Raw genomic sequence first — 27,011 nt, 5'->3', positions numbered from 1 at the left:
ATGTAAGGTTACAAAAGGTCAGCCGACTTGTAAGGTTACAAAAGGTCAGCCGACATGTAAGGTTACAAATGGTCAGCCGACATGTAAGGTTACAAAAGGTCAGCCGACATGTAAGGTTACAAAAGGTCAGCCGACTTGTAAGGTTACAAATGGTCAGCCGACATGTAAGGTTACAAATGGTCAGCCGACTTGTAAGGTTACAAATGGTCAGCCGACATGTAAGGCTACAAATGGTCAGCCGACTTGTAAGGTTACAAATGGTCAGCCGACTTGTAAGGTTACAAATGGTCAGCCGACTTGTAAGGCTACAAACGGTCAGCCGACATGTAAGGCTACAAACGGTCAGCCGACTTGTAAGGTTACAAATGGTCAGCCGACTTGTAAGGTTACAAATGGTCAGCCGACTTGTAAGGTTACAAAAGGTCAGCCGACTTGTAAGGTTACAAATGGTCAGCCGACTTGTAAGGTTACAAATGGTCAGCCGACTTGTAAGGCTACAAATGGTCAGCCGACTTGTAAGGCTACAAATGGTCAGCCGACTTGTAAGGTTACAAATGGTCAGCCGACTTGTAAGGCTACAAATGGTCAGCCGACATGTAAGGCTACAAATGGTCAGCCGACTTGTAAGGTTACAAATGGTCAGCCGACTTGTAAGGTTACAAATGGTCAGCCGACTTGTAAGGTTACAAAAGGTCAGCCGACTTGTAAGGTTACAAATGGTCAGCCGACTTGTAAGGTTACAAATGGTCAGCCGACTTGTAAGGTTACAAATGGTCAACCGACTTGTAAGGTTACAAATGGTCAGCCGACTTGTTAGGTTACAAAAGGTCAGCCGACTTGTAAGGTTACAAATGGTCAGCCGACTTGTAAGGCTACAAATGGTCAGCCGACTTGTAAGGTTACAAATGGTCAGCCGACTTGTAAGGTTACAAATGGTCAGCCGACTTGTAAGGTTACAAATGGTCAGCCGACTTGTAAGGTTACAAATGGTCAGCCGACTTGTAAGGTTACAAAAGGTCAGCCGACTTGTAAGGTTACAAATGGTCAGCCGACTTGTAAGGTTACAAATGGTCAGCCGACTTGTAAGGTTACAAATGGTCAGCCGACTTGTTAGGTTACAAAAGGTCAGCAGACTTGTAAGGTTACAAATGGTCAGCCGACTTGTAAGGTTACAAAAGGTCAGCCGACTTGTAAGGTTACAAATGGTCAGCCGACTTGTAAGGTTACAAAAGGTCAGCCGACATGTAAGGTTGCAAATGGTCAGCCGACTTGTAAGGTTACAAATGGTCAGCCGACTTGTAAGGCTACAAATGGTCAGCCGACTTGTAAGGTTGCAAATGGTCTGCCGACTTGTTAGGTTACAAATGGTCAGCCGACTTGTAAGGCTACAAATGGTCAGCCGACCTGTAAGGCTACAAATGGTCAGCCGACTTGTAAGGTTACAAATGGTCAGCCGACTTGTTAGGTTACAAAAGGTCAGCCGACTTGTAAGGTTACAAATGATTAACAGACCTGTTAAGCTACAAATGATCAACAGACCTGTTAAGCTACAAATGATCAACAGACCTGTTAGGCTACAAATGATCAACAGACCTGTTAAACTACAAATGATCAACAGACCTGTTAAGCTACAAATGATCAACAGACCTGTTAGGCTACAAATGATCAACAGACCTGTAAGGCTACAAAAGGTAAAATGATTTGTAAGGTTACAAAGAGGTAAGGTGACTTGTTAGGTTATGAATTATCAGCTGATTTGTTTGCTTACAAAGGTCAGCTGATTTGTTTGGTTACAAATGGTCAACTGCCTTTGTAAGGTTTCAGATGGTCAAATGACTCGTTTGTTATGTTACAACTTGTCAGCTGACTTGTTAGGTAATAAATGTTCAGCAGACTTGTAAGGCTACAAATGTTGAACTGACCTGTTCGACTGCAAATTGTCCAATGATTTGTAAGGCTACAAAGGTAAGGTGACCTTTAAGGTTATAAATCATCAGCTGATTTGTTAGGATACAAATGGTCCACTGATTTGTTAGGTTACAAATGACTTTAATGTTCAAATACTACAGTTTTTGTGTGTATTAGAACCTTTAATGTCCAGACAATGCAGATTGTTTGTTTATTAAAACCTCTGATGTCTAGACACTGCAGGTTTTGTGTGTATTAGAAATTTTGATGTGCACACGCTGCACTTTTGATGTGAAGTGGAACCGGTGATGTCCAATCACTGCAGTTTTTGTGTGTATTAGAACTTTTGATGTCCAGACACTGCCGATTGTTTTTGCATTAGAACATTTGAAGTCCAGACAATGTAGCTTTTGTGTGTAGTAGAACCTTTGATGTCAGGACACTGCAGGTTTTGTGTGTATTAGAATCTTTGATGTCAGGATACTGCAGGTTTTGTGTGTAGTAGAACCTTTGATGTTCAGACACTGCAGTTTTGTGTGTATTAGAACCTTTGATGTCCAGGCACTGCACTTTTGATGTGTAGTAAACCTTTGATGTCCAGTCACTGCAGGTTTTGTGTGTAGTAAACCTTTGATGTCAGGATACTGCAGGTTTTGTGTGTAATAGAACCTTTGATTTCCGGATACTGCAGGTTTTGTGTGTAGTAGAACCTTTGATGTCCGGATACTGCAGGTTTTGTGTGTAGTTGAACCTTTGATGACAGGATACTGCAGGTTTTTTTGTGTAGTAGAACCTTTGATGTCAGGATACTCTAGGTTTTGTGTTTATTAGAATCTTTGATGTCAGGATACTGCAGGTTTTGTGTGTAGTAGAACCCTTGATGTCAGGATACTGTAGGTATTGTGTTTATTAGAATCTTTGATGTCAGGATACTGCAGGTTTTGTGTGTAGTAGAACCTTTGATGTCAGGATACTGCAGGTTTTTATGTGTATTAGAATCTTTGATGTCATGATACTGCAGGTTTTGTGTGTAGTAGAACCTTTGATATCAGGATACTGCAGGTTTTGTGTGTATTAGAATCTTTGATGTCAGTATACTGAAGGTTTTATGTGTATTAGAATCTTTGATGTCAGGATACTGCAGGTTTTGCGTGTATTAGAACCTTTGATGTCAGGACACTGCAGGTTTTGTGTTTATTAGAATCATTGATGTCAGGATACTGCAGGTTTTGTGTGTAGTAAACCTTTGATGTTAGGATACTGCAGGTTTTGTGTGTAGTAGAACCTTTGATGTTAGGATACTGCAGGTTTTGTGTGTAGTAGAATCTTTGATGTCAGGATACTGCAGGTTTTGTGTGTAGTAGAACCTTTGATATCAGGATACTGCAGGTTTTGTGTGTATTAGAATCTTTGATGTCAGGATACTGCAGTTTTTTTGTGTAGTAGAACCTTTGATGTCAGGACACTGCAGGTTTTGTGTGTATTAGAATCTTTGATGTCAGGATACTACAGGTTTTTTTTGTGTAGTAGAAACTTTGATGTCAGGATACTGCAGGTTTTGGGTGTAGTAGAACCCTTGATGTCAGGATACTGCAGGTTTTGTGTGTAGTAAACCTTTGATGTCCAGTCACTGCAGGTTTTGTGTGTATTAGAACTTTTGAAGTTCAGACAAGGTAGTTTTTGACAGTGTTTAAACTTTTGATGTTCAGACACTGCAGTTTTGTGTGTATTAGAACCTTTGATATTCAGGCACTGCACTTTTGATGTGTAGTGGAACCGTTGATGTCCAGACACTGCAGGTTTTGTGTGTAGTAGAACCTTTGACGTGCAGACACTGCAGTTTTTGTTTTGGGTGTAGTTGAGCTTTTGATGTTCAGGCACTTCAGGTTTTGTGTGTATTAGAACCTTTGATGACAGGATACTGCAGGTTTCTTTGTGTAGTAGAACCTTTCATGTCAGGATACTGCAGGTTTTGTGTGTAGTAGAGCCCTTGATGTCAGGATACTGCAGGCTTTGTGTGTATTAGAATCTTTGATGTCAGGATACTGCAGGTTTTGTGTGTAGTAGAACCCTTGATGTCAGGATACTGTAGGTTTTGTGTTTATTAGAATCTTTGATGTCAGGATACTGCAGGTTTTGTGTGTAGTAGAACCTTTGATATCAGGATACTGCAGGTTTTGTGTGTATTAGAATCTTTGATGTCAGTATACTGCAGGTTTTATGTGTATTAGAATCTTTGATGTTAGGATACTGCAGGTTTTGTGTGTAGTAGAACCTTTGATGTCAGGACACTGCAGGTTTTGTGTGTATTAGAATCTTTGATGTCCAGTCACTGCAGGTTTTGTGTGTAGTAAACCTTTGATGTCCAGTCACTGTAGATTTTGTGTGTAGTAGAGTCTTTGATGTCCAGTCACTGCAGGTTTTGTGTGTAGTAAACCTTTGATGTCAAGTCACTGCAGGTTTTGTGTGTAGTAAACATTTGATGTCCAGTCACTGCAAGTTTTGTGTGTAGTAAACCTTTGATGTCCAGTCACTGCAGGTTTTTTGTGTAGTAAACCTTTGATGTCCAGTCACTGCAGGTTTTGTGTGTAGTAAACCTTTGATATCCAGTCACTGCAGGTGTTGTGTGTAGTAGAACCTTTGATGTCAGGATACTGCAGGTTTTGTGTGTATTAGAATCTTTGATGTCAGGATACTGCAGGTTTTGTGTGTAGTAGAACCTTTGATGTCAGGATATTGCAGGTTTTGTGTGTAGTAAATCTTTGATGTCAGGATACTGCAGGTTTTGTGTGTAGTAAACCTTTGATGTCCAGTCACTGCATATTTTGTGTGTATTAGAATCTTTGATGTCAGGATACTGCAGGTTTTGTGTGTATTAGAATCTTTGATGTCAGTATACTGCAGGTTTTGTGTGTAGTAGAACCTTTGATGTCAGGATACTGCAGGTTTTTATGTGTATTAGAATCTTTGATGTCATGATACTGCAGGTTTTGTGTGTAGTAGAACCTTTGATATCAGGATACTGCAGGTTTTGTGTGTATTAGAATCTTTGATGTCAGTATACTGCAGGTTTTATGTATATTAGAATCTTTGATGTCAGGATACTGCAGGTTTTGTGTGTAGTAGAACCTTTGATGTCAGGACACTGCAGGTTTTGTGTGTATTAGAATCTTTGATGTCCAGTCACTGCAGGTTTTGTGTGTAGTAAACCTTTGATATCCAGTCACTGCAGGTTTTGTGTGTAGTAGAGTCTTTGATGTCCAGTCACTGCAGGTTTTGTGTGTAGTAAACCTTTGATGTCAAGTCACTGCAGGTTTTGTGTGTAGTAAACATTTGATGTCCAGTCACTGCAAGTTTTGTGTGTAGTAAACCTTTGATGTCCAGTCACTGCAGGTTTTTTGTGTAGTAAACCTTTGATGTCCAGTCACTGCAGGTTTTGTGTGTAGTAAACCTTTGATATCCAGTCACTGCAGGTGTTGTGTGTAGTAGAACCTTTGATGTCAGGACACTGCAGGTTTTGTGTGTATTAGAATCTTTGATGTCAGGATACTGCAGGTTTTGTGTGTAGTAGAACCTTTGATGTCAGGATATTGCAGGTTTTGTGTGTAGTAAATCTTTGATGTCAGGATACTGCAGGTTTTGTGTGTAGTAAACCTTTGATGTCCAGTCACTGCATATTTTGTGTGTATTAGAATCTTTGATGTCAGGATACTGCAGGTTTTGTGTGTATTAGAATCTTTGATGTAAGGATACTGCAGGTTTTATGTGTATTAGAATCTTTGATGTCAGGATACTGCAGGTTTTGTGTGTAGTAGAACCTTTGATATCAGGATACTGCAGGTTTTGTGTGTATTAGAATCTTTGATGTCAGGATACTGCAGGTTTTGTGTGTAGTAGAACCTTTGATATCAGGATACTGTAGGTTTTGTGTGTAGTAGAACCTTTGATGTCAGGATACTGCAGGTTTTGTGTGTATTAGAATCTTTTATGTCAGGATACTGCAGGTTTTGTGTGTAGTAGAACCTTTGATGTCAGGATACTACAGGTTTTGTGTGTATTTGAATCTTTGATGTCCAGTCACTGCAGGTTTTGTGTGTAGTAAACCTTTGACGTCCAATCACTGCAGGTTTTGTGTGTAGTAAACCTTTGATGTCCAGACACTGCAGGTTTTGTGTGTAGTAAACCTTTGATGTCCAGACACTGCAGGTTTTGTCTGTATTAGAACATTTGATGTCCTGTCACCTCAGGTTTTGTGTGTATTGGAACTTTTGATGTCCAGTCACTGAAGGATTTGTGTGTAATAGAATCTTTGATGTCAGGATACTTCAGGTTTTGTGTGTAGTAAACCTTTGATGTCCAGTCACTGCAGGTTTTGTGTGTAGTAAACATTTGATGTCCAGTCACTGCAAGTTTTGTGTGAAGTAAACCTTTGATGTCCAGTCACTGCAGGTTTTGTGTGTAGTAAACCTTTGATGTCCAGTCACTGCAGGTTTTGTGTGTAGTAAACCTTTGATATCCAGTCACTGCAGGTTTTGTGTGTAGTAGAATCTTTGATGTCCAGTCACTGCAGGTTTTGTGTGTAGTAGTATCTTTGATGTCCAGACACTTAATCTCTCATTGACATCTTACTAGGAGTATTACAAAAGAATGAAAATTAGAGATCTGATTTCAACTGGATTGATTTCATTTGTGCAACTGTTAAAGGATATAATTTTGTTTGTGAGTAAAGTAGAACCTGCTGGTTAAGATACTAACATGTTCGTTGATTAGAATTTTGCTAATTAAGATACTTCAGTTTGTCAATACATTCCAATGTTGGTATTTAGAGATTTTTAAAAACATTTTAATGATCATCAATTGTAATAATTTTCAACTCTTTAAAAACTTATGAACAAAATATTAAAAGCAAACCAAAATCATAAAGACCCTTCAAAAATATCAAATCAAATCAAAAGTCTTTGCAAACATCCCGAAGACACCCTTCTTGTGAATATTTTTCACAAGTCCTCATTCAAATCTTCAAAAGCATATCATTAAAGGTACAGAATGTAGTTAGGTCTTTAATGCTTGTTTCTTATCTGGTCATATTGGTTGTGTGGGTTGTTTGCCAGTCACTTACTTCTTTGTTATTTTTGAGTTTAGAACACTACACATTCAGGAGTTATCTTTTTAGAGTTTAGAACACTACACATTCAGGAGTTATCTTTTTAGAGTTTAGAACACTACACATTCAGGAGTTATCTTTTTTGAGTTTAGAACACTACACATTCAGGAGTTATCTTTTTCGAGTTTAGAACACTACACATTCAGGAGTTATCTTTTTCGAGTTTAGAACACTACACATTCAGGAGTTATCTTTTTTGAGTGTGGAACACTACACATTCAGGAGTTATCTTTTTTGAGTGTGGAACACTACACATTCAGAAGTGAAGCCTTTTTCATCGCTTCTTCTTAAAATGAAGCCATTTTCACTCTTGTCTTTCATCAGAGCATATAACACAGTGTTGCCAAGCAGTGCTGCATTTTCCTCTCACATTTTGTCATGATTAGCACCATTACTGGTCATTCTGCAGAGTGGCCTTTTCTCCTATTTCTGGATTGCTTGACAGCAGGACAGATTATCAACATTTGTCAACAGAACTTGGGACATTATCATGTATACCATCTAGTGGTGTTGCATTTTTCTCCTTTTCTTCTGTCAGAGCTCGAGAGGAATGTCTATAGACAGCAAAGGACACCCCCTGTAATATCCAAAATATAAAATAATTAGCAAATCAAATTTCTATCAGCAGAAATAAATGTTAGTTTATATTCATTTAATGTAGCTTGTCATACATACATTAAACAAAACAAGTTGTTAAAGGTCTAAAGCAGTTGAAAGAGAACAAAGAATTGTATAGAAAACATATTAGTGAATAGCACTGTTCAATACAAATTCAGAAGTAGATCGTATTGAAATAATGAATTCCACTGCATCACATTGGAATTTTTTCTCCTTCTAGAACATGTTGTTGCTACAGGCCTGAAGTGTTGAAGGTCAAAATTAGTTCATATAATGTAAAATTTAGCTAAGAAAATGGGGCAAAGCCACAATTGGCCAGGTTGCAGGATGAGTGCAATGTTATATGGTATTTATAAGACGGTTAAAGGTGTTTCATTTGTTGAGTATATAGAATATTTGTTATAAGAGAGAAAGTTTGGTTGTATTTTATGAATTGGTGCAGAAGAAGGGCATTTGAAGAAAGAAGTTGTACCCATTTTTGATTCGCAGATGTTAAAAAAATAGACAATGGACATCTAGGGCCCACAGGTGATTTATAGGTGAAATTTGGAAAGATTCTTGTAGTAGATTTGGAGAAACTGTGATAACAAGAAAAGTTTCAGAAATGGACAACAGATGATGGACCACGGACAACTGTTGATTTGATCAGCCTACTATGGATGGTGGGCTAGGAACTTAACAGCTCCTAAACTATAACCCAGATTTGCACTATATGTGCAACCTGGCCAAAAATTCAATAACTTTCAAAAAGGCCTATAACCATTCACTTGTTTTGTATGAGTGAATGGTCTAAACTAAAGCAGAGCTCTTCCTTAATGTAGTTAAAAAGACATAACGTAATATTCCACAAACAGAGAGTCATTTCAGGTGATGAAATTCACTATGCTTATTTAAATCAAAGAATGTTTTTAAATCAATTTAAAATAACTAAACAATGTTCAAATACCTTTATTTATCTGTGTATCGCTGATAGTTTTCAGTCTATGTATATAGAATTCGGGATATATAATATGCTATGTTTAGAAAGCATGTTTAACAAAAATTCAATGGACACGAGTAATAGAGTAAATCACTTAAATTTCATATGGGATTTATTATCATGTTCATACAAAAGGAGAGTTAATCCTAAATTCCAATTCCTTGAGGTTATTTGTACAGAAATAATACTTGACATTCATGCTGTCAATATTTCTAATAGCCAATCATTCACAAATTTATTAATTTCTGGATCACCATTCATGAAACCATGTATTTGCAAATATATCTGAAAAGGTAAAGTATTTGGCAAATTTAAGTCATTTCAGTCATACAGTAATCAATTCTTTCTTTATGTCAAACATCAACCCCATTCTTTCCTGTGCATGCATATATTCACAGAACTTGAACCAATTTCATTACCGCAATTCAAGAAATCAATGAATCTGTGAGTCTTGCCAACTCTGGCAAACAATGTTTGCTTCAAAGAAGCATTTTTGACTCTTTGTTGTGACAACACTGTATGAATCAGTGTACAATTTAACATAAAAGAAATAAGAGGAGATGTTTCTATAATTTCCTCAACTGTCTCGTGCTAATTGATTCTATAGATAACTGATTCCATACCCATCGATCTGGTCCAGGAGTGTAGGAGTTTAAGTCTGTGATCAATGACATATTGGATAGTGACTGAGTAGGGGTAACACCGAGAATAACCAAACAAAATGTAATGTTGCTGATCAACGAACACCGCATCATCTCCATGTGAATTATGTATGTCGGTTTAGATGACAGCCTGAGGTGAAGCAAATTTTTGTCAATGTAGCTTAGTGAGAATGACTCCTAGTTCCTTCTTAACTTTCTGGCGCTACCCTTGACTATGTAAACATCTCTGTACGACCTTTATGACATATATAGATATTTATCTTAACCATTTAGCATAACTTTGCTGGTTTCATACATTTACTTGCTATACCCCAATTAATGATTCTGTGAGAAGACTCGCATAACCAAGTTATAACAAGGAAACACCAAGGAAACCAACCTGCTACATATTACAATACCTTGTGATACTTATTTTTGTACATTGTGACCTTTTTAAATGAGACCCTTGAGGAACCAAGGCATCAGGTATCACCTTCAATGGTCCTAAGTAAGTTTGATCTTAACTTTTTTCTTCCATTGTTCTTAAAGTTTTGAATTGTGGTAATATTGTTCCACCAGGAACATAAGAACTTAAGAAATTTAAAATCTGAATCTCTCTGATAGTATGATAGTTTTGAAGCAGTTGAACAGTATGAGTTGGAGGATAACACACTGTTATAGTCTTAAAATAATGAACACAACATCACTTCTTCACTGCATACCATGTATACTATATATATATAGTCTTCACTACATACCATGTATTCTATATAAATATATATATATATATACAGTCTTCACTACATACCATGTATTCTATATATATATATATATGTACAGTCTTCACTACATATCATGTATACTATATATGCATGGGGTGTTGTGATATTGGTTTGCAGAGTGTGAATTGGAACTTAATAGGATTTTTTGTCATTGTTTGTTAAAATATTGATAAATCTTATTAAGGTAGTCTTGACACGATCATTTCATCGAAATGTGAAGTGAAACAGTATTGTCCTTTGACAAAACACATGTTGACATCCTGTGGTCCGTATATATCATGGTTGGGGCCATAAGTTGTGCCAGCTAGCAAGTTCATGATCCCACTAAGTCTAACTAATGCTAATTAAGTGACATGTATGTGTATAATCTGACACTATCAACTGCTTTCTCTTTACAGCCTGCTACCCACAGCATCTAATGCTGATGTGAATAGTGACCACTTGTGGTGAAAAGTGACCACTTGTCGCGATTATTGCAATGCCAATGCATTTCAGTAGTTAAATGTGCTATCCCGCAATAATGTTCCAACAATTCAAAATCGTAAGTGAAACAAGACTAGAAAAGGATTTGAACTATCACTAGACAGAAAATTGTTGTTTTTATTGAAAACTTGAACTGACCATAGGTTTACCATATATATTGAAGAAATGCATTAGTATTGGGAATTACCTATTAAGCATTTCAAATTGCACAATCCTAAGAAAACTTATACTTATATTTTTTTCTATTGTGAAGAATTCTTAAAAACAATTACATGCAAAACAAGATTTTTTCAAAACCTGGAAAGAATTACAAAATTTCCAAAGTCTTAAGTGATACAGATGAACAAGATATTTTGAATTATGAAATACTGATAGACAAGAAGATAAAGAGACGACTTGGCAAGGCTGACACACAAGTAAAATATTCGAGACAAAGGTGGTTTTTTCATTAGGTAGAGACTTGTTGACATGGTAGTATGACTTAATATTGACTAACATAGAGTATAGATAGTTTGTTGACCTCGGTGTGCATCAGTCACGATGTCTTGGTTTATTAGCAGAATGCTGTATAAGTGAACATTTCCTGACCCATAAGACCATCGCCATTAACGATAAAACCACACTAATAACTACTCTTCCTGTCCACTGGGTGTCTCCCACACAACACCATAGTAACCAGACAAGTTGGAGATACATTGGGAAGGCTCTAATGGTTTTTCCTAGGTCAATTGGTCCATCACAACATGTGTGATCACAGAAATCCAAACTGGAGGAATCAAGAGACAGACAGAAAATGTTGATCAAACATTTTTGCAATCAAATACTACTTGATCAAATTACTGAACTGGCCATCTTCAACTTTATCTGTACTAACTTAAAATAATTTTTTTTCTAGTTGATATATAACAGATTTGAGAGGGATGTTATATCCCATCATACTATCATTTTTGTCCAGTTGATATATAACAGATTTGAAAGGGATGTTATATCCCATTATACTAAAATTTCTGTCCAGTTGATATATAACAGATTTAAGAGGGATTTTAGATCCCACCAAAGTTTTATTCTTGTTCTTTAAAACTAGGATCTCTCCCTTCTCTTCTTTCTTCTTAATCAATCTTATTACTCTTAATTACTCTTAATGATATGAAATTTGAGAATTCCTATTTAGAAATAACAAATATAATCTTTAACTGTCAAAGTAAAGATGGTCACTTGTCAGCAATTTTTTACTGAACAGTCCAAAAGTCAGCAATTTTTTTCTGAACAGTCCAAAAATCCAATGGGCATGTCCATAAAGAGATGAAGGAGAAGACCATTATCCAGTGCTTCACAAGAAATAGCTATACAATCCTTCATACTTAAAATCAAAGATGGCTTTCTTTCAGCCTTTTTGCTTTTCTGACCAATCTCAAAAACAGATGGACATAATAAGGGACCAAGGGGAAACCTGCATATACAATTTGAGAAACAAAAGGCCCAATGGACCTGCATTGCTTGCCTGGTAATCAATGTATATCAAAAGTAGAATTGATCTTAATATCACAAATATATTGACATGTACACTGTTAGCATTCAAAGTAAGCACATCAAATCAATTATAACCAATTTCCATAACAAACAGCTTCTAGAACTCAACTCTAGACGATGACAGTTACAACCTGGATTATAAGTGCCATTTCTTTTTTTCTCAAAATTTGTTCGGCACCTAATATATTGCTTCTATGACTTTTGGTTTACTTGACAAAGTGTTCTACGAATTTCAACAAATTTGATCCCTGGGCTCCAACTTCCAATTTAGGCGAAGGCCATTTCTTTCTGTCAGGTGTTATCCTCAGAACCTATAGCCCAAATCCATGCTCCTGTGCCTTTTGATTAGTCAGAAGAAGTTGTTCTAAGGTTTTACTAAAATTTATCATCTATGACCTTGAATAAAGGTCAAGGTCATTTCTTTTCACAAATTTTGCTAAGCTTTCTCCTAGGAATCATGACCTGAACATCGTGTTTCTGTGTCTTTTGGTTAGTCAGAATAAGTTGTTATTAATGTTTTATCAAATTTGACCCCTTGTGACCTTGAATATGGGTCAAGGTCGTTTCTTTTCACAAACTTTGGTGGGCTTCATCCTAGGTACCTATCATCCAAATACCATTCTTTTGCACCATTTGGTTTGTGAGAAGAAGCTGTATAAATTTGATCCCTGTGACCTTGAATAAAGGTCAAGGTAATTACTTTGCACAAACTTTGTCAGGCTTTATCTCAGCTACATGCCAGATGGATGGATGATGAACACAACATATGCTCACTTTGCCTTTTGGCCCAGGTGAGCTAATAACAATAACAATCTTTCATTCTCAATATTCAGACTGCCTGCATGTTGGCATTTTTTTCTGAATTAGTTTTAAAATCGAAAGGGCACATCTATGAACCAAGGGAAAACTGCATATGAAATTTAGGAAAGATCCATTCTGCCTTTCTCAAGAAATAGCGATATCAAGAAGGACAAATGACAGATGCAGAGCATTTAAAAATCCATTTAACATAAGCTACTGAATATTTCCCCACCAGATAAAGAATTTTCTACTGTGTGCCACTCTACATATTGAAGGTGTTTAAGGTACATCTGCTGGTAAGTATTGATTGGTACAGCACTGGAGACACTGTTCTGAGAGCTACATAAGCCCCAATTATAGCTCTCTAACACTATTTCAATTCCTTTGTAAAATTTTATCCGTCTTAATTCCAAATGCATTGATTTTTTCTGTTTTGGAAGCTGAATCTGATGGTTCAATTACCTAGCTTTCACCCTCACACCAAGGAGATATTTTGTTGGACCCCTTTCACCTGTACCAAACATTTTATCATTACTCCCTGAAGGGTTCACCTATGACATTAGAGAATGCCGAGGACTTAAATGGTAGCCATTTTCAGACCTATCAATTATTCACAGAGCCTTGTGAGTTTTCTAGCTATCTTGTGGAATACATGGGATTTCAAAGTTTCACAGCTGGTTTTTTATTTACCAGTAACTAAACGTTGTTACAGTAGAATGTGGCGGTAAAATATTGGTTACCCAGTCACTGAAAAAAATTAACACTGTCTTCTGTTTTCTTCTCATAATATAGGTGTACCATTCCCTGTATGGTATAGACCAACAAAGGACCAAGGTCAACCTTCAAAAGAAATTTAAGAAAGATCCATATAGTGTTTCTCAAGAAATAGTGATAACAATAGTTGTTGAAGGAATGATGATGGATGAAAGGCAATTTGTACAGTCTACTATCCAATGATGTTGGATGAAGGGCAACTTGTACAGTCTACTATCGAATGATGTTTGATGATGGGCAACTTGTACAGTCTACTATCCAATGATGTTGGATGAAGGGCAACTTGTACAGTCTACTATCCAATGATGTTGGATGATGGGCAACTTGTACAGTCTACTATCCAATGATGTTGGATGAAGGGCAACTTGTACAGTCTACTATCCAATGATGTTGGATGAAGGGCACCTTGTACAATCTACTATCCCATGATGTTGGATGAAGGGCAACTTGTACAGTCTACTATCCAATGATGTTGAATGATGGGCAACTTGTACAGTCTACTATCCAATGATGTTGGATGAAGGGCAACATGTACAGTCTTCTATCAACTGATGTTGGATGAAGGGCAACTTGTACAGTCTACTATCCAATGATGTTGGATCATGGGCAACTTGTACAGTCTACTATCCAATGATGTTGGATGAAGGACAACTTGTACAGTCTACTATCCAATGATGTTGGATGAAGGGCAACATGTACCACTGAACAGCTTCTAGCTCTCATTATTTACCCGTGATCAACTTCTAGCTCTCATTGTTTACCACTGATCAGCTTCTAGCTCTCATTGTTTACCACTGATCAACTTCTAGCTCTCATTGTTTACCACTGATCAGCTTCTGTCTTTATCTTGGATAGTGCTCTCATTGTTTACCACTGATCAACTTCTAGCTCTCATTGTTTACCACTGATCAGCTTCTAGCTCTCATTGTTTACCACTGATCAGCTTCTAGCTCTCATTGTTTACCACTGATCAACTTCTAGCTCTCATTGTTTACCACTGATCAACTTCTAGCTCTCATTGTTTACCACTGATCAACTTCTAGCTCTCATTGTTTACCACTGATCAGCTTCTATCTTTATCTTGGATAGTGCTCTCATTGTTTACAACTGAACAGCTTCTAGCTCTCATTGTTTACCACTGATCAACTTCTAGCTCTCATTGTTTACCACTAATGAGCTACTAGCTCTCGTTGTTTATCACTGATCAACTTCTAGCTCTCGTTGTTTACCACTGATCAACTTCTAGCTCTCATTGTTTACCACTGATCAGCATCTGTCTTTATCTAGGATAGTGCTCTCATTGTTTACCACTGATCAACTTCTAGCTCTCATTGTTTACCACTGATCAGCATCCGTCTTTATCTTGGAGAGTGCTCTCATTGTTTACAACTGAACAGCTTCTAGCTCTCATTCTTTACCACTGATGAGATACTAGCTCTCATTGTTTATCACTGATCAACTTCTAGCTCTCATTGTTTACCACTGATCAACTTCTAGCTCTCATTGTTTACCACTGATGAACTTCTAGCTCTCATTGTTTACCACTGATCAGCTCCTATCTTTATCTTGAATAGTGCTCTCATTGTTTACCACTGATCAACATCTAGCTCTCATTGTTTACCACTGATCAACTTCTAGTTCTCATTGTTTACCACTGATCAGCTTCTAGCTCTCATTGTTTACCACTGATCAGCTTCTAGCTCTCATTGTTTACCACTGAACAGCTTCTAGATCTCATTGTTTACCACTGAACAGCTTCTAGCTCTCATTGTTTACCACTGATCAACTTCTAGCTCTCATTGTTTACCACTGATCAACTTCTGTCTTTATCTTGGATAGTGCTCTCATTGTTTACCACTGATCAACTTCTAGCTCTCATTGTTTACCATTGAACAGCTTCTAGCTCTCATTGTTTAACACTGATCACCTTCTAGCTCTCATTGTTTACCACTGAACAGCTTCTATCTTGGATAGTGCTCTCATTGTTTACCACTGATCAGCTTCTAGCTCTCATTGTTTACCATTGATCAACTTCTAGCTCTCATTGTTTACCACTGATCAACTTCTAGCTCTCATTGCTTACCACTGATCAGCTTCTAGTTCTCATTGTTTACCACTGAACAGCTTCTAGCTCTCATTGTTTACCACTGATCAAATTCTAGCTCTCATTGTTTACCACTGATGAACTTCTAGCTCTCATTGTTTACCACTGATCAGCTTCTATCTTTATCTTGGATAGTGCTCTCATTGTTTACAACTGATCAACTTCTAGCTCTCATTGTTTACCACTGATGAGCTACTAGCTCTCGTTGTTTATCACTGATCAACTTCTAGCTCTCATTGTTTACCACTGATCAGCTTCTATCTTTATCTTGGATAGTGCTCTCATTGTTTACAACTGATCAACTTCTAGCTCTCATTGTTTACCACTGATCAGCTTCTAGCTCTCATTGTTTACCACTGATCAGCTTCTAGCTCTCATTGTTTACCACTGATCAACTTCTATCTTTATCTAGGATAGTGCTCTCATTGTTTACCACTGATTAGCTTCTATCTTTATCTAGGATAGTGCTCTCATTGTTTACCACTGACCAGCTTCTATCTTTATCTAGGATAGTGCTCTCATTGTTTACCACTGATCAGCTTCTAGCTCTCATTGTTTACCACTGATCAGCTTCTAGCTCTCATTGTTTACAACTGATCAGCTTCTAGCTCTCATTGTTTACCACTACTGTCTTTATCAATAGTGCTCTCATTGTTTACCACTCATTGTTTATCAACATGATTCTAGCTCTCATTGTTTACCACTGCTTCTATCTTGCTCTCATTGTTTACCACTGATCAGCTTCTGTCTTTATCTTGGAGAGTGCTCTCATTGTTTACAACTGAACAGCTTCTAGCTCTCGTTGTTTATCACTGATCAACTTCTATCTCTCATTGTTTACCACTGATCAGCTTCTATCTCATTGTTTACCACTGATGGATAGTAGCTCTCATTGTTTACCACTGATCAGCCTAGCTCTCATTGTTTACCACTGATCAGCTTCTGTCTTTATCTTGGATAGTGCTCTCATTGTTTACCACTGATCAGCTTCTAGCTCTCATTGTTTACCACTGAACAGCTTCTAGCTCTCATTGTTTACCACTGATCAGCTTCTAGCTCTCATTGTTTACCACTGATCAGCTTCTAGCTCTCATTGTTTACCACTGATCAGCTTCTATCTTTATCTTTGATAGTGCTCTCATTGTTTACCACTGATCAGCTTCTAGCTCTCATTGTTTACCACTGATCAACTTCTATCTTTATCTAGGATAGTGCTCTCATTGTTTACCACTGATCAACTTCTAGCTCTCATTGTTTACCACTGATCAGCATCTGTCTTTATCTTGGAGAGTGCTCTCATTGTTTACAACTGAACAGCTTCTAGCTCTCGTTGTTTATCACTGATCAACTTCTATCTCTCATTGTTTACCACTGATCAGCTTCTAGCTCTCATTGTTTACCACTGATGAGCTACTAGCTTTCATTGTTTACCACTGATTAGCTTCTATCTCTCATTGTTTACCACTGATCAGCTCTCATTGTTTACCACTGATCTGCTTCTAGCTCTCATTGTTTACCACTGATCAGCTTCTAGCTCTCATTGTTTACCACTGATCAGCTTCTAGCTCTCATTGTTTACCACTTCTAGCTCTCATTGATCAGCTGTTTACCACTGATCAGCTTCTGTCTTTGTTTACTTGGATAGTGCTCTCATTGTTTACCACTGATCAGCTTCTAGCTCTCATTGTTTACCACTGATCAGCTTCTAGCTCTCATTGTTTACCACTGATCAGCTTCTAGCTCTCATTGTTTACCACTGATCAGCTTCTAGCTCTCATTGTTTACCACTCTAGTGCTCTCATTGTTTACCACTGATCAGCTTCTAGCTCTCATTGTTTATCACTGACCAGCTTAGAGCTCTCATTGTTTACCACTGATCAGCTTCTAGCTCTCATTGTTTACCACTGATCAGCTTCTAGCTCTCATTGTTTACCACTGATCAGCTTCTAGCTCTTTGTTTACCACTGGATAGTGCTCTCTCATTGTTTACCACTGATCAGCTTCTAGCTCTCATTGTTTACCACTGATCAGCTTCTAGCTCTCATTGTTTACCACTGATCAGCTTCTAGCTCTCATTGTTTACCACTGATCAGCTTCTAGCTCTCATTGTTTACCACTGATCAACATCTAGCTCTCATTGTTTACCACTGATCAGCATCTGTCTTTATCTTTGATAGTGCTCTCATTGTTTACCACTGATCAGCTTCTAGCTCTCATTGTTTACCACTGAACAGCTTCTAGCTCTCATTGTTTACCACTGATCAACTTCTGTCTTTATCTTGGATAGTGCTCTCATTGTTTACCACTGATCAGCTTCTAGCTCTCATTGTTTACCATTGAACAGCTTCTATCTTTATCTTTGATAGTGCTCTCATTGTTTACCACTGATCAGCTTCTATCTTTATCTAGGATAGTGCTGTCATTGTTTACCACTGATCAGCTTCTAGCTCTCATTGTTTACCACTGATCAGCTTCTATCTTTATCTTTGATAGTGCTCTCATTGTTTACCACTGATCAGCTTCTAGCTCTCATTGTTTACCACTGAACAGCTTCTAGCTCTCATTGTTTAACACTGATCAGCTTCTAGCTCTCATTGTTTAACACTGATCAGCTTCTAGCTCTCATTGTTTACCACTGATCAGCTTCTAGCTCTCATTGTTTACCACTGATCAGCTTCTAGCTCTCATTGTTTACCACTGATCAGCTTCTAGCTCTCATTGTTTACCACTGATCAGCTTCTGTCTTTATCTTGGATAGTGCTCTCATTGTTTAACACTGATCAGCTTCTAGCTCTCATTGTTTACCACTGATCAGCTTCTGTCTTTATCTTGGATAGTGCTCTCATTGTTTACAACTGATCAGCTTCTAGCTCTCATTGTTTACCACTGATCAACTTCTAGCTCTCATTGTTTACCACTGATCAGCTTCTGTCTTTATCTTGGATAGTGCTCTCATTGTTTACCACTGATCAGCTTCTAGCTCTCATTGTTTACCACTGATCAGCTTCTAGCTCTCATTGTTTACCACTGATCAGCTTCTAGCTCTCATTGTTTACCACTGATCAGCTTCTAGCTCTCATTGTTTAACACTGATCAGCTTCTAGCTCTCATTGTTTACCACTGATCAGCTTCTAGCTCTCATTGTTTACCACTGAACAACTTCTAGCTCTCATTGTTTACCACTGATCAGCATCTGTCTTTATCTTTGATAGTGCTCTCATTGTTTACCACTGATCAGCTTCTAGCTCTCATTGTTTACCACTGAACAGCTTCTAGTTCTCATTGTTTACCACTGAACAGCTTCTAGCTCTCATTGTTTACCACTGATCAGCTTCTGTCTTTTTTATCAGCTTCTATTGTCTGAACAGATAGAGCTCTCATTGTTTACCACTGAACAGCTTCTAGCTCTCATTGTTTACCACTGATCAGCTTCTGTCTTTATCTTGGATAGTGCTCTCATTGTTTACAACTGATCAGCTTCTAGCTCTCATTGTTTACAACTGATCAGCTTCTAGCTCTATCTTAGTGATACCACTGTCAGCTACTAGCTCTCATTGTTTACCACTGATCAGCTTCTAGCTCTCATTGTTTACTTGATAGCTTCTAGATCTCATTGTTTACCACTGATCAGCTTCTAGCTCTCATTGTTTACCACTGATCAGCTTCTAGCTTTATCTTTGATAGTGTTTACCACTGATCAGCTCTCTCATTGTTTACCACTGAACAACTTCTAGCTCTCATTGTTTACCACTGATCAGCATCTGTCTTTATCTTTGATAGTGCTCTCATTGTTTACCACTGATCAGCTTCTAGCTCTCATTGTTTAGCTCTCTCATTGTTTACCACTGATCAGCTTCTAGCTCTCATTGTTTACCACTGATCAGCTTCTAGCTCTCATTGTTTACCACTGATCAGCTTCTAGCTCTCATTGTTTACCACTGATCAGCTTCTAGCTCTCATTGTTTACCACTGATCAGCTTCTAGCTCTCATTGTTTACCACTCTCATTGTTTACCACTGATCAGCTTCTAGCTCTCATTGTTTACCACTGATCAGCTTCTAGTCTCATTGTTTACCATAGTGCTCTCATTGTTTACCACTGATCAGCTTCTAGCTCTCATTGTTTACCACTGGTCAGCTTCTGTCTTTATCTTGGATAGTGCTCTCATTGTTTACAACTGATCAGCTTCTAGCTCTCATTGTTTACCACTGATCAACTTCTTCTAGCTCTCATTGTTTACCACTGATCAGCTTCTAGATCAGCTTCTAGCTCTCATTGTTTACCACTGATCAGCTTCTAGCTCTCATTGTTTACCACTGAACAGCTTCTAGCTCTCATTGTTTAACACTGATCAGCTTCTAGCTCTCATTGTTTACCACTGATCAGCTTCTAGCTCTCATTGTTTACCACTGATCAGCTTCTAGCTCTCATTGTTTACCACTGATCAGCTTCTAGCTCTCATTGTTTACCACTGATCAGCTTCTAGCTCTCATTGTTTACCACTGATCAGCTTCTAGCTCTCATTGTTTACCACTGATCAGCTTCTAGCTCTCATTGTTTACCACTGATCAGCTTCTGTCTTTATCTTGGATAGTGCTCTCATTGTTTAACACTGATCAGCTTCTAGCTCTCATTGTTTACCACTGATCAGCTTCTGTCTTTATCTTGGATAGTGCTCTCATTGTTTACCACTGATCAGCTTCTAGCTCTCATTGTTTACCACTGATCAGCTTCTGTCTTTATCTTGGATAGTGCTCTCATTGTTTACCACTGATCAACTTCTAGCTCTCATTGTTTACCACTGATCAGCTTCGGTCTTTATCTTGGATAGTGATCTCATTGTTTACCACTGATCAACTTCTAGCTCTCATTGTTTACCACTGATCAGCTTCGGTCTTTATCTTGGATAGTGATCTCATTGTTTACCACTGATCAACTTCTAGCTCTCATTGTTTACCACTGAACAGCTTCTAGATCTCATTGTTTACCACTGAACAGCTTCTAGATCTCATTGTTTACCACTGATCAGCTTCTAGATCTCATTGTTTACCACTGAACAGTTTCTAGCTCTCATTGTTTACCACTGATCAGCTTCTAGCTTTCATTGTTTACCACTAATCAGCTTCTAGCTCTCATTGTTTACCACTGATCAGCTTCTATCTTTATCTAGGATAGTGCTCTCATTGTTTACCACTGATCAGCTTCTAGCTCTCATTGTTTACCACTGATCAGCTTCTAGCTCTCATTGTTTACCACTGAACAGCTTCTAGATCTCATTGTTTACCACTGAACAGCTTCTAAATCTCATTGTTTACCACTGAACAGCTTCTAGCTCTCATTGTTTACCACTGATCAGCTTCTAGCTTTCATTGTTTACCACTAATCAGCTTCTAGCTCTCATTGTTTACCACTGATCAGCTTCTATCTTTATCTAGGATAGTGCTCTCATTGTTTATCACTGATCAACTTCTAGCTCTCATTGTTTACCACTGATCAGCTTCTAGCTCTCATTGTTTACCACTGATCAGCTTCTGTCTTTATCTTGGATAGTGCTCTGATTGTCTTTTGAAACAAGAGATTCCAGAGGGATCTTGGTGCTCACCATCGTTTGATCTTGATATGTTCTTTGAAAGTTGGATCTTTTCCCTTCTTTTCTCCTCTGTTTTTTGTTCATAATGATAAGACATTTGAACATTCCTTTGCAGAAATAACGATCTTTACCTGCCATATCAAAAATGGTTGCCTCAAAGCCATTTTGTTTCCTCTGATCAGCTCAAAATTAAATGGGCACATGTAGAGACCAAAGGGACGTATGGAATTTTGACAAAGTCATTCATCACATCTTAAGAAAAAGGGATAACAATCTTTACTCTGCAAAATCCTAGATGGCTGCCTGTTGGCCATTTCATTTACTTGATCAGTCAAAAACTCAAACAGGCACATTAAGGGAACAGGATGAACTTGTATATGAAATCTGAGAAAGATCTATGTAGTATTTCTCAAGAAATAGTGAAAACAAAGTTTCAAAGTCAAAATCTAAGGTGGCTGCCTGTCGGCCAGTTTATTTTTCTGATCAGACTTAAAATCAAATAGACACAACTAAGGACCAAGGGAAACCTTCATACAAAATGAAAGAGAATTTTATCTAGCACTTATCAAGAAATAGCAAGAGCAAATTTTAAAAGTCAAAATCCAAAATGGCTGCCTATTGGCCATTTTGTATTTCTGATCTGATCCGAAATCAAATATGCACAACAAGAGGCCAAGGGGAACTTAATAACAGATTTGAGAGATATTTATTCTGTACTTTTCTAGAAGTAACAAAAATTGTTTACTGATGGACGGCCGGACAGATGAAGGACCACAGAGGTGGAGCAATTTTCACACTTCTTCTGATTTTAATCTATTATGGGTCCAATTACAGAGTTTTGGCCACTATTTTTCATAATGTCATATTTCAGACTAAAATGATGCAATAACACATATACAAGGATAGGCTGGTGGTCAAGTGACGCTGTGGTAACCCATTCACCTTTTACCTAGCCGTCTGGGGTTTGATTCCTGGAATGGATGTGAAAAGGTATGGGTCACCTGCCTGATCACACAGCTTTTCCCCCCGGGTACGCCGGTTTCCTCCCATAGTAAGACCCTCATGTGCTCCCATCCAGGCCAACAAGAATGATCAATATATAAGTAGGGAAAACTTGTTGTAAAGATTTTTGATATTGACATTAACTAGGGTAGTCCACATTATCTTGTCTCTCTCAGCACACAAATGACCACAAAAGCTGGTCCTGTCCCCTTTAGCTTATTACTCTGGTGAATGTGCAAATTTTTAATGTGAAACGAGATCATGTGATATATGACGTCAAAGTGTTGTCTCAGCTATAGTGATACTCCATTTATCTTGTAAGACACTACTAACACAGGCCATGTCTATTACGTGAACAGCCTTGTCCGATATGTTTTATAGCCTATATCTAGAACACCTACTGTTAATATTAATTTTAACTGAATTTGTTCATGGTGTAATATCTGGTGAGAGCAAATGTCATGAAAATGCCGCAATTGACACACCAATACATTATCGTTGTGGCATTCCACATACCTCACAATCAAAGTGGAGACCAGATCTAAAAGAAAATCATATACTTTTGTCATATCTCAATATTTGTTCTCAGAAATGATTTAAGTGATACATTTCAAATGTCAAATCAAACTGAATTTTTTGGCTGTAATACCTGCCATTTTAAATGATGGGTAAAGGGGTACTAGAGAGGTCTCTGTCCATACAAACTCCTCTGGACAGACAACAGAAAGATTTTAAATTTCAATACTGTTTAACCTTTATGTAGCTATAGGTAATTAACTACACTTAGGTGTTAAATGGTTTTTGTTTCTTTTTTAACATATAGCAATGTGAACAAAATGACATGTTTATGGGGTGCACAAAAGTGTTTGGACATGCACAACAGCTTGCCCCACTTGTGCAAACACCTGCATCTACTACAAACATTCTGCTTATAAATCAGTCATTTCACCCTGTCTTGGAGATAATTTTATGTACTATAATTCTTTCATATATTCTGAAAATGTTAAGTACATCTAGATATCAAAACATAGCATATGCACTTTAGCTGAGATTGAATTTTTTTCTTAATTGGTGCTGAATATTTGTATAATTTTGTTTATATTTCTACTGTTGACACATGTACACATTGTAGTGAACTGAGTACATGTGCCATGTGTACCTGCTGACACATGTACACATTGTAGTGAACTGAGTACATGTGCCATGTGTACCTGCTGACACATGTACACATTGTAGTGAACTGAGTACAGTTACAATGGTTCTTACCATGATAATGTATTGGAAATGTTATGACATACAGGTATAATTGAATATTGCCTTTGATTTGAATTTTCCACTTATTAAGTTTTATTGAAACAGCTAGTTTGATTTGATCAAGTTGTTGTATACTGATATGTAGTGTTTATATTTCACTTTCAATCAAGGGTATCATGAAAAAATGAGAATATGAGAAGTGTCTGCAATCTTTATACTGCTGTTTACATATTTCACTTGGTCAGAACAAGCACTTTGATATCAGCTGTCCCTACAGGGTGACTGGTCACCTCATCCTGTCATGCGTAATGAGTACTTTCGACACAGGTAAATCAGTGCCATATCAGCAGTACATGTAGTACTATTTGGATTATGATGTTACAGAACTTAATGAAAACCTAAATCTTGGTAACAAGGCAAGCTATTTATTTCAAAAGTTTTTAACAATGAACCTTGATTGAATAACATCAAAATCTAATCTGGTACAGACCTTGGTGGGGTGAAGATGTGGTGTGGTTATAAACTACTAACCTGCTGATAGTACTATAATATTAGCAGTTCAAAAGATATCTTGTGAGTTTTTTATTTCAAAAGTAGTCAAGGGTGACCTTCGACCTTTAACCTTAACCAATGACTACTGTAATCTAATCAGATGTAGACCTGCGTGGCGTGGAGCTGTTTTGTGAATATGAAACAAATATGTGGAGTGGTTCATGAGGTATATTGTTCCCAAACCTTTTGAATTCAAAGAGATCAAGAGTGACCTTGGACCTTTAACCTTTGTGGGGGTGATGCTATGAATACAAGTATGAACTGTAGATGACTTTATGAGATTTTTTTGTACCATGTTATGGATAAATGCACTCACTAACAAAGTAATTAATACTTCCCTGCCATTCCTACCTGTGTAGGGTGCAATTATGATCCTTCAAAATGTCTTCTTTACCTAAAACTAGATGTAGCACTCAGCTTCTCATATCATTTGGTTACTTTTGATGGAAGTAGTATTGGCAGGTGGGCAGGTGTTATCATTAGGTTGGATTATAAAATGGATATTTTTAGTAAAGGAGGCACACTTTAAGTATAAGTCATCCCTGAACTATATAACAACAAATATCTGTCTCTAATTTCATCCTGCTTCTAATCTACCACTTTGCAAAATGCCATAAAATTCACATCCTACTTGAAATACTATTTTTACTTTAAACTCAACACTAAGTGAGAGGGACAGAAAGCTACAGTCCAGGGCAGCTTTAGACTCTCTGTTGTATATAACTCTCTTGTGTCTAGGTAAGACCTTCTTATTGACAGCTGTGTAATTTTTCCACCATGACTGGTAAAAATAGAAATGTATACCAAAATAGAAGTAATGATTTCACACGGATATAAAAGCAAACATTAGGTGTGACTTGCTGACACTAACATATTACCAACTTAACAATGATTAAATTACAGGCCTGGTTACCCAACAAGTGTCATGCATGTATATAAAATCCTATTTCTTTTTAACAAAAATTTAAACTTTTGTTCCCTATTACCATTTAGCTCACCTGCTCAAAGGGCAAGTGAGCTTTCATATTATGCTGCAATGAGCCCACACCATTCATCTGCCATCAATTTTTCTCTTCAAACTTATAACCAAATAACTAAATGCCAAGGGTGTCAATATTGGGTTTGTAGCAAGCTTGGATGAAGGGTCACCAAGATTGTTCAAATGATTGACCTTGACCCACTTTCAAAGTAACAGGGGTTAATTGTGTTATGAACTGAATATTTTTTTTTTTCAAAAGCAATAGGTCCTGGGTCACAGGCTTTAGCTGGGTTTTAAGTTGCAGAAATTGTCTTAACAAACTGCCAGTCTTCTTCAGTAAAACTGCAGAAAAGGTGAACAATTCAGGCCCATTGGGCTTCTTGTTTTTTTTTCTATCTCTTTTTTAAGATTCCATGCAGTCCGATCTTATTCAATTCTCAGCAATTATCTTCTTTTTAGACATAACATCTATAAATGTTCAATACTTAAAGACAAATTAACTACATGTATTTATAATTACAAGTCATAAATCATTACTACTGTTTTCTGAGTGTGATCATTTACTTCTTAGCACCTCACTGTGATACATTTCACTTCTCCTCAGTCACAAGTGAATATCTTGAGAAATCAAATACCTGTGAGGTTAAACTCTGAATTCCAATCGAAATCTAATAAGGAAACAAAACCCCTCAGAAGTTGGGGTCAGTCTCTATTCTGATAATACATTCTCATTATCACTAACTACAGCCTAAACGCCTAAGAAATGAAAATGAGGTATACACTCACCACTTTGTCTCAAATAATGTAAAACTGTGAACAACTGTTTTCTGTTTGTTTTCTGGGTTTATTGTCCAATGAACAGTAAGAGTCATCTCCAGGCATGGACTCCCCTATAATTGCTGGTGATTACCTCACTGAACAGCATATAGGAGGCCTACTGCATGTCATCCTGAGCAACTGGAGTGAAGTGTCCTGTTCAAGGTTGTAACTACAACAGCAAACATTTTTGTTTCTCTGCTTCCTGAGAATCACAAATTGCCACAGTTAGTGACTGTTGAACCAGACACCTTGGGTCTTAACCTCAGGTTATGTAGGCCATTCCTGTAACGACTCAGTGCCTTCCTCAAGCCCCTCATGATTCTTTCATATAGATATTAAAATCTGAATTCTGACATTGTCTGGTGATTTACATCTGAATGGATGACGGCAACAATTAAATGTGCTTGTGCTATTTCATGATAGGGATATACATTCTAAGGAAAAAACAAGACAACCGTACACTGAACATAGCATATCCATCAATATTTCCCGAACAGGAAATGGTGTCCAGCTTGCAGCTTCATGGCTGATTAAGATATTATTATATCTGATCGTACAGCAGGTCCTTTATTGAATTTCTTTTAAATATCATCTTTTGTCATTTTCCCAGGGAAATTATTATTCCATAAAATATCGATCACATAAGACTTTCTTTCATATTGTCATTGACTATATAACTTCAACTAGTAACATTCATGTCATCATCAAATCATAGTATTATACAACCATGCGAAAATACTAAAGCCACATTAGTATAAGCTTGACAAGAGAGAACGTTTCCTTCACTCGAATGTACCAGTATTATATATAAAAACTGAGTATGACAGAGTTCACTATATGGTCCCTGGTGATGGTATTAAAATAGATATTACACTAAAACTCTAAATACAGTATATAACATTTTTTATTGGGGTGTTTGTAGTGTGACCTGTGTCTGAATTATTTATTTAGTATGACCTGATGTGCCAGCATTGTAGCATGTGTTGATACCTGTGCAAGGAAGGTTCTATGTAGTATGACCTGCTCTACAT

General features: G+C 37.4%; 1 long non-coding RNA gene across 1 annotated transcript in view; it reads right to left on the bottom strand.

The window, feature by feature from the left end:
* Positions 1-6,574: 6,574 nt before the first annotated feature.
* Positions 6,575-27,011, bottom strand: part of LOC132564501 (uncharacterized) — a 37,619-nt gene continuing 17,182 nt past the window's right edge. The window contains exon 2 of the long non-coding RNA XR_009554885.1: positions 6,575-7,649. This is a non-coding gene — a long non-coding RNA (uncharacterized LOC132564501). The remainder of the gene's footprint in view (positions 7,650-27,011) is intronic.

The sequence above is a fragment of the Ylistrum balloti genome, unplaced genomic scaffold (genome assembly GCF_031769215.1).
Source record: "Ylistrum balloti isolate Yb309-2 unplaced genomic scaffold, AGI_CSIRO_Ybal_v1 Utg372332, whole genome shotgun sequence".
NCBI classification, from domain to species: domain Eukaryota; kingdom Metazoa; phylum Mollusca; class Bivalvia; order Pectinida; family Pectinidae; genus Ylistrum; species Ylistrum balloti.
Note: the sequence above shows the minus strand (reverse complement) of the source record. Positions and strands in the feature narration are given on the sequence as shown.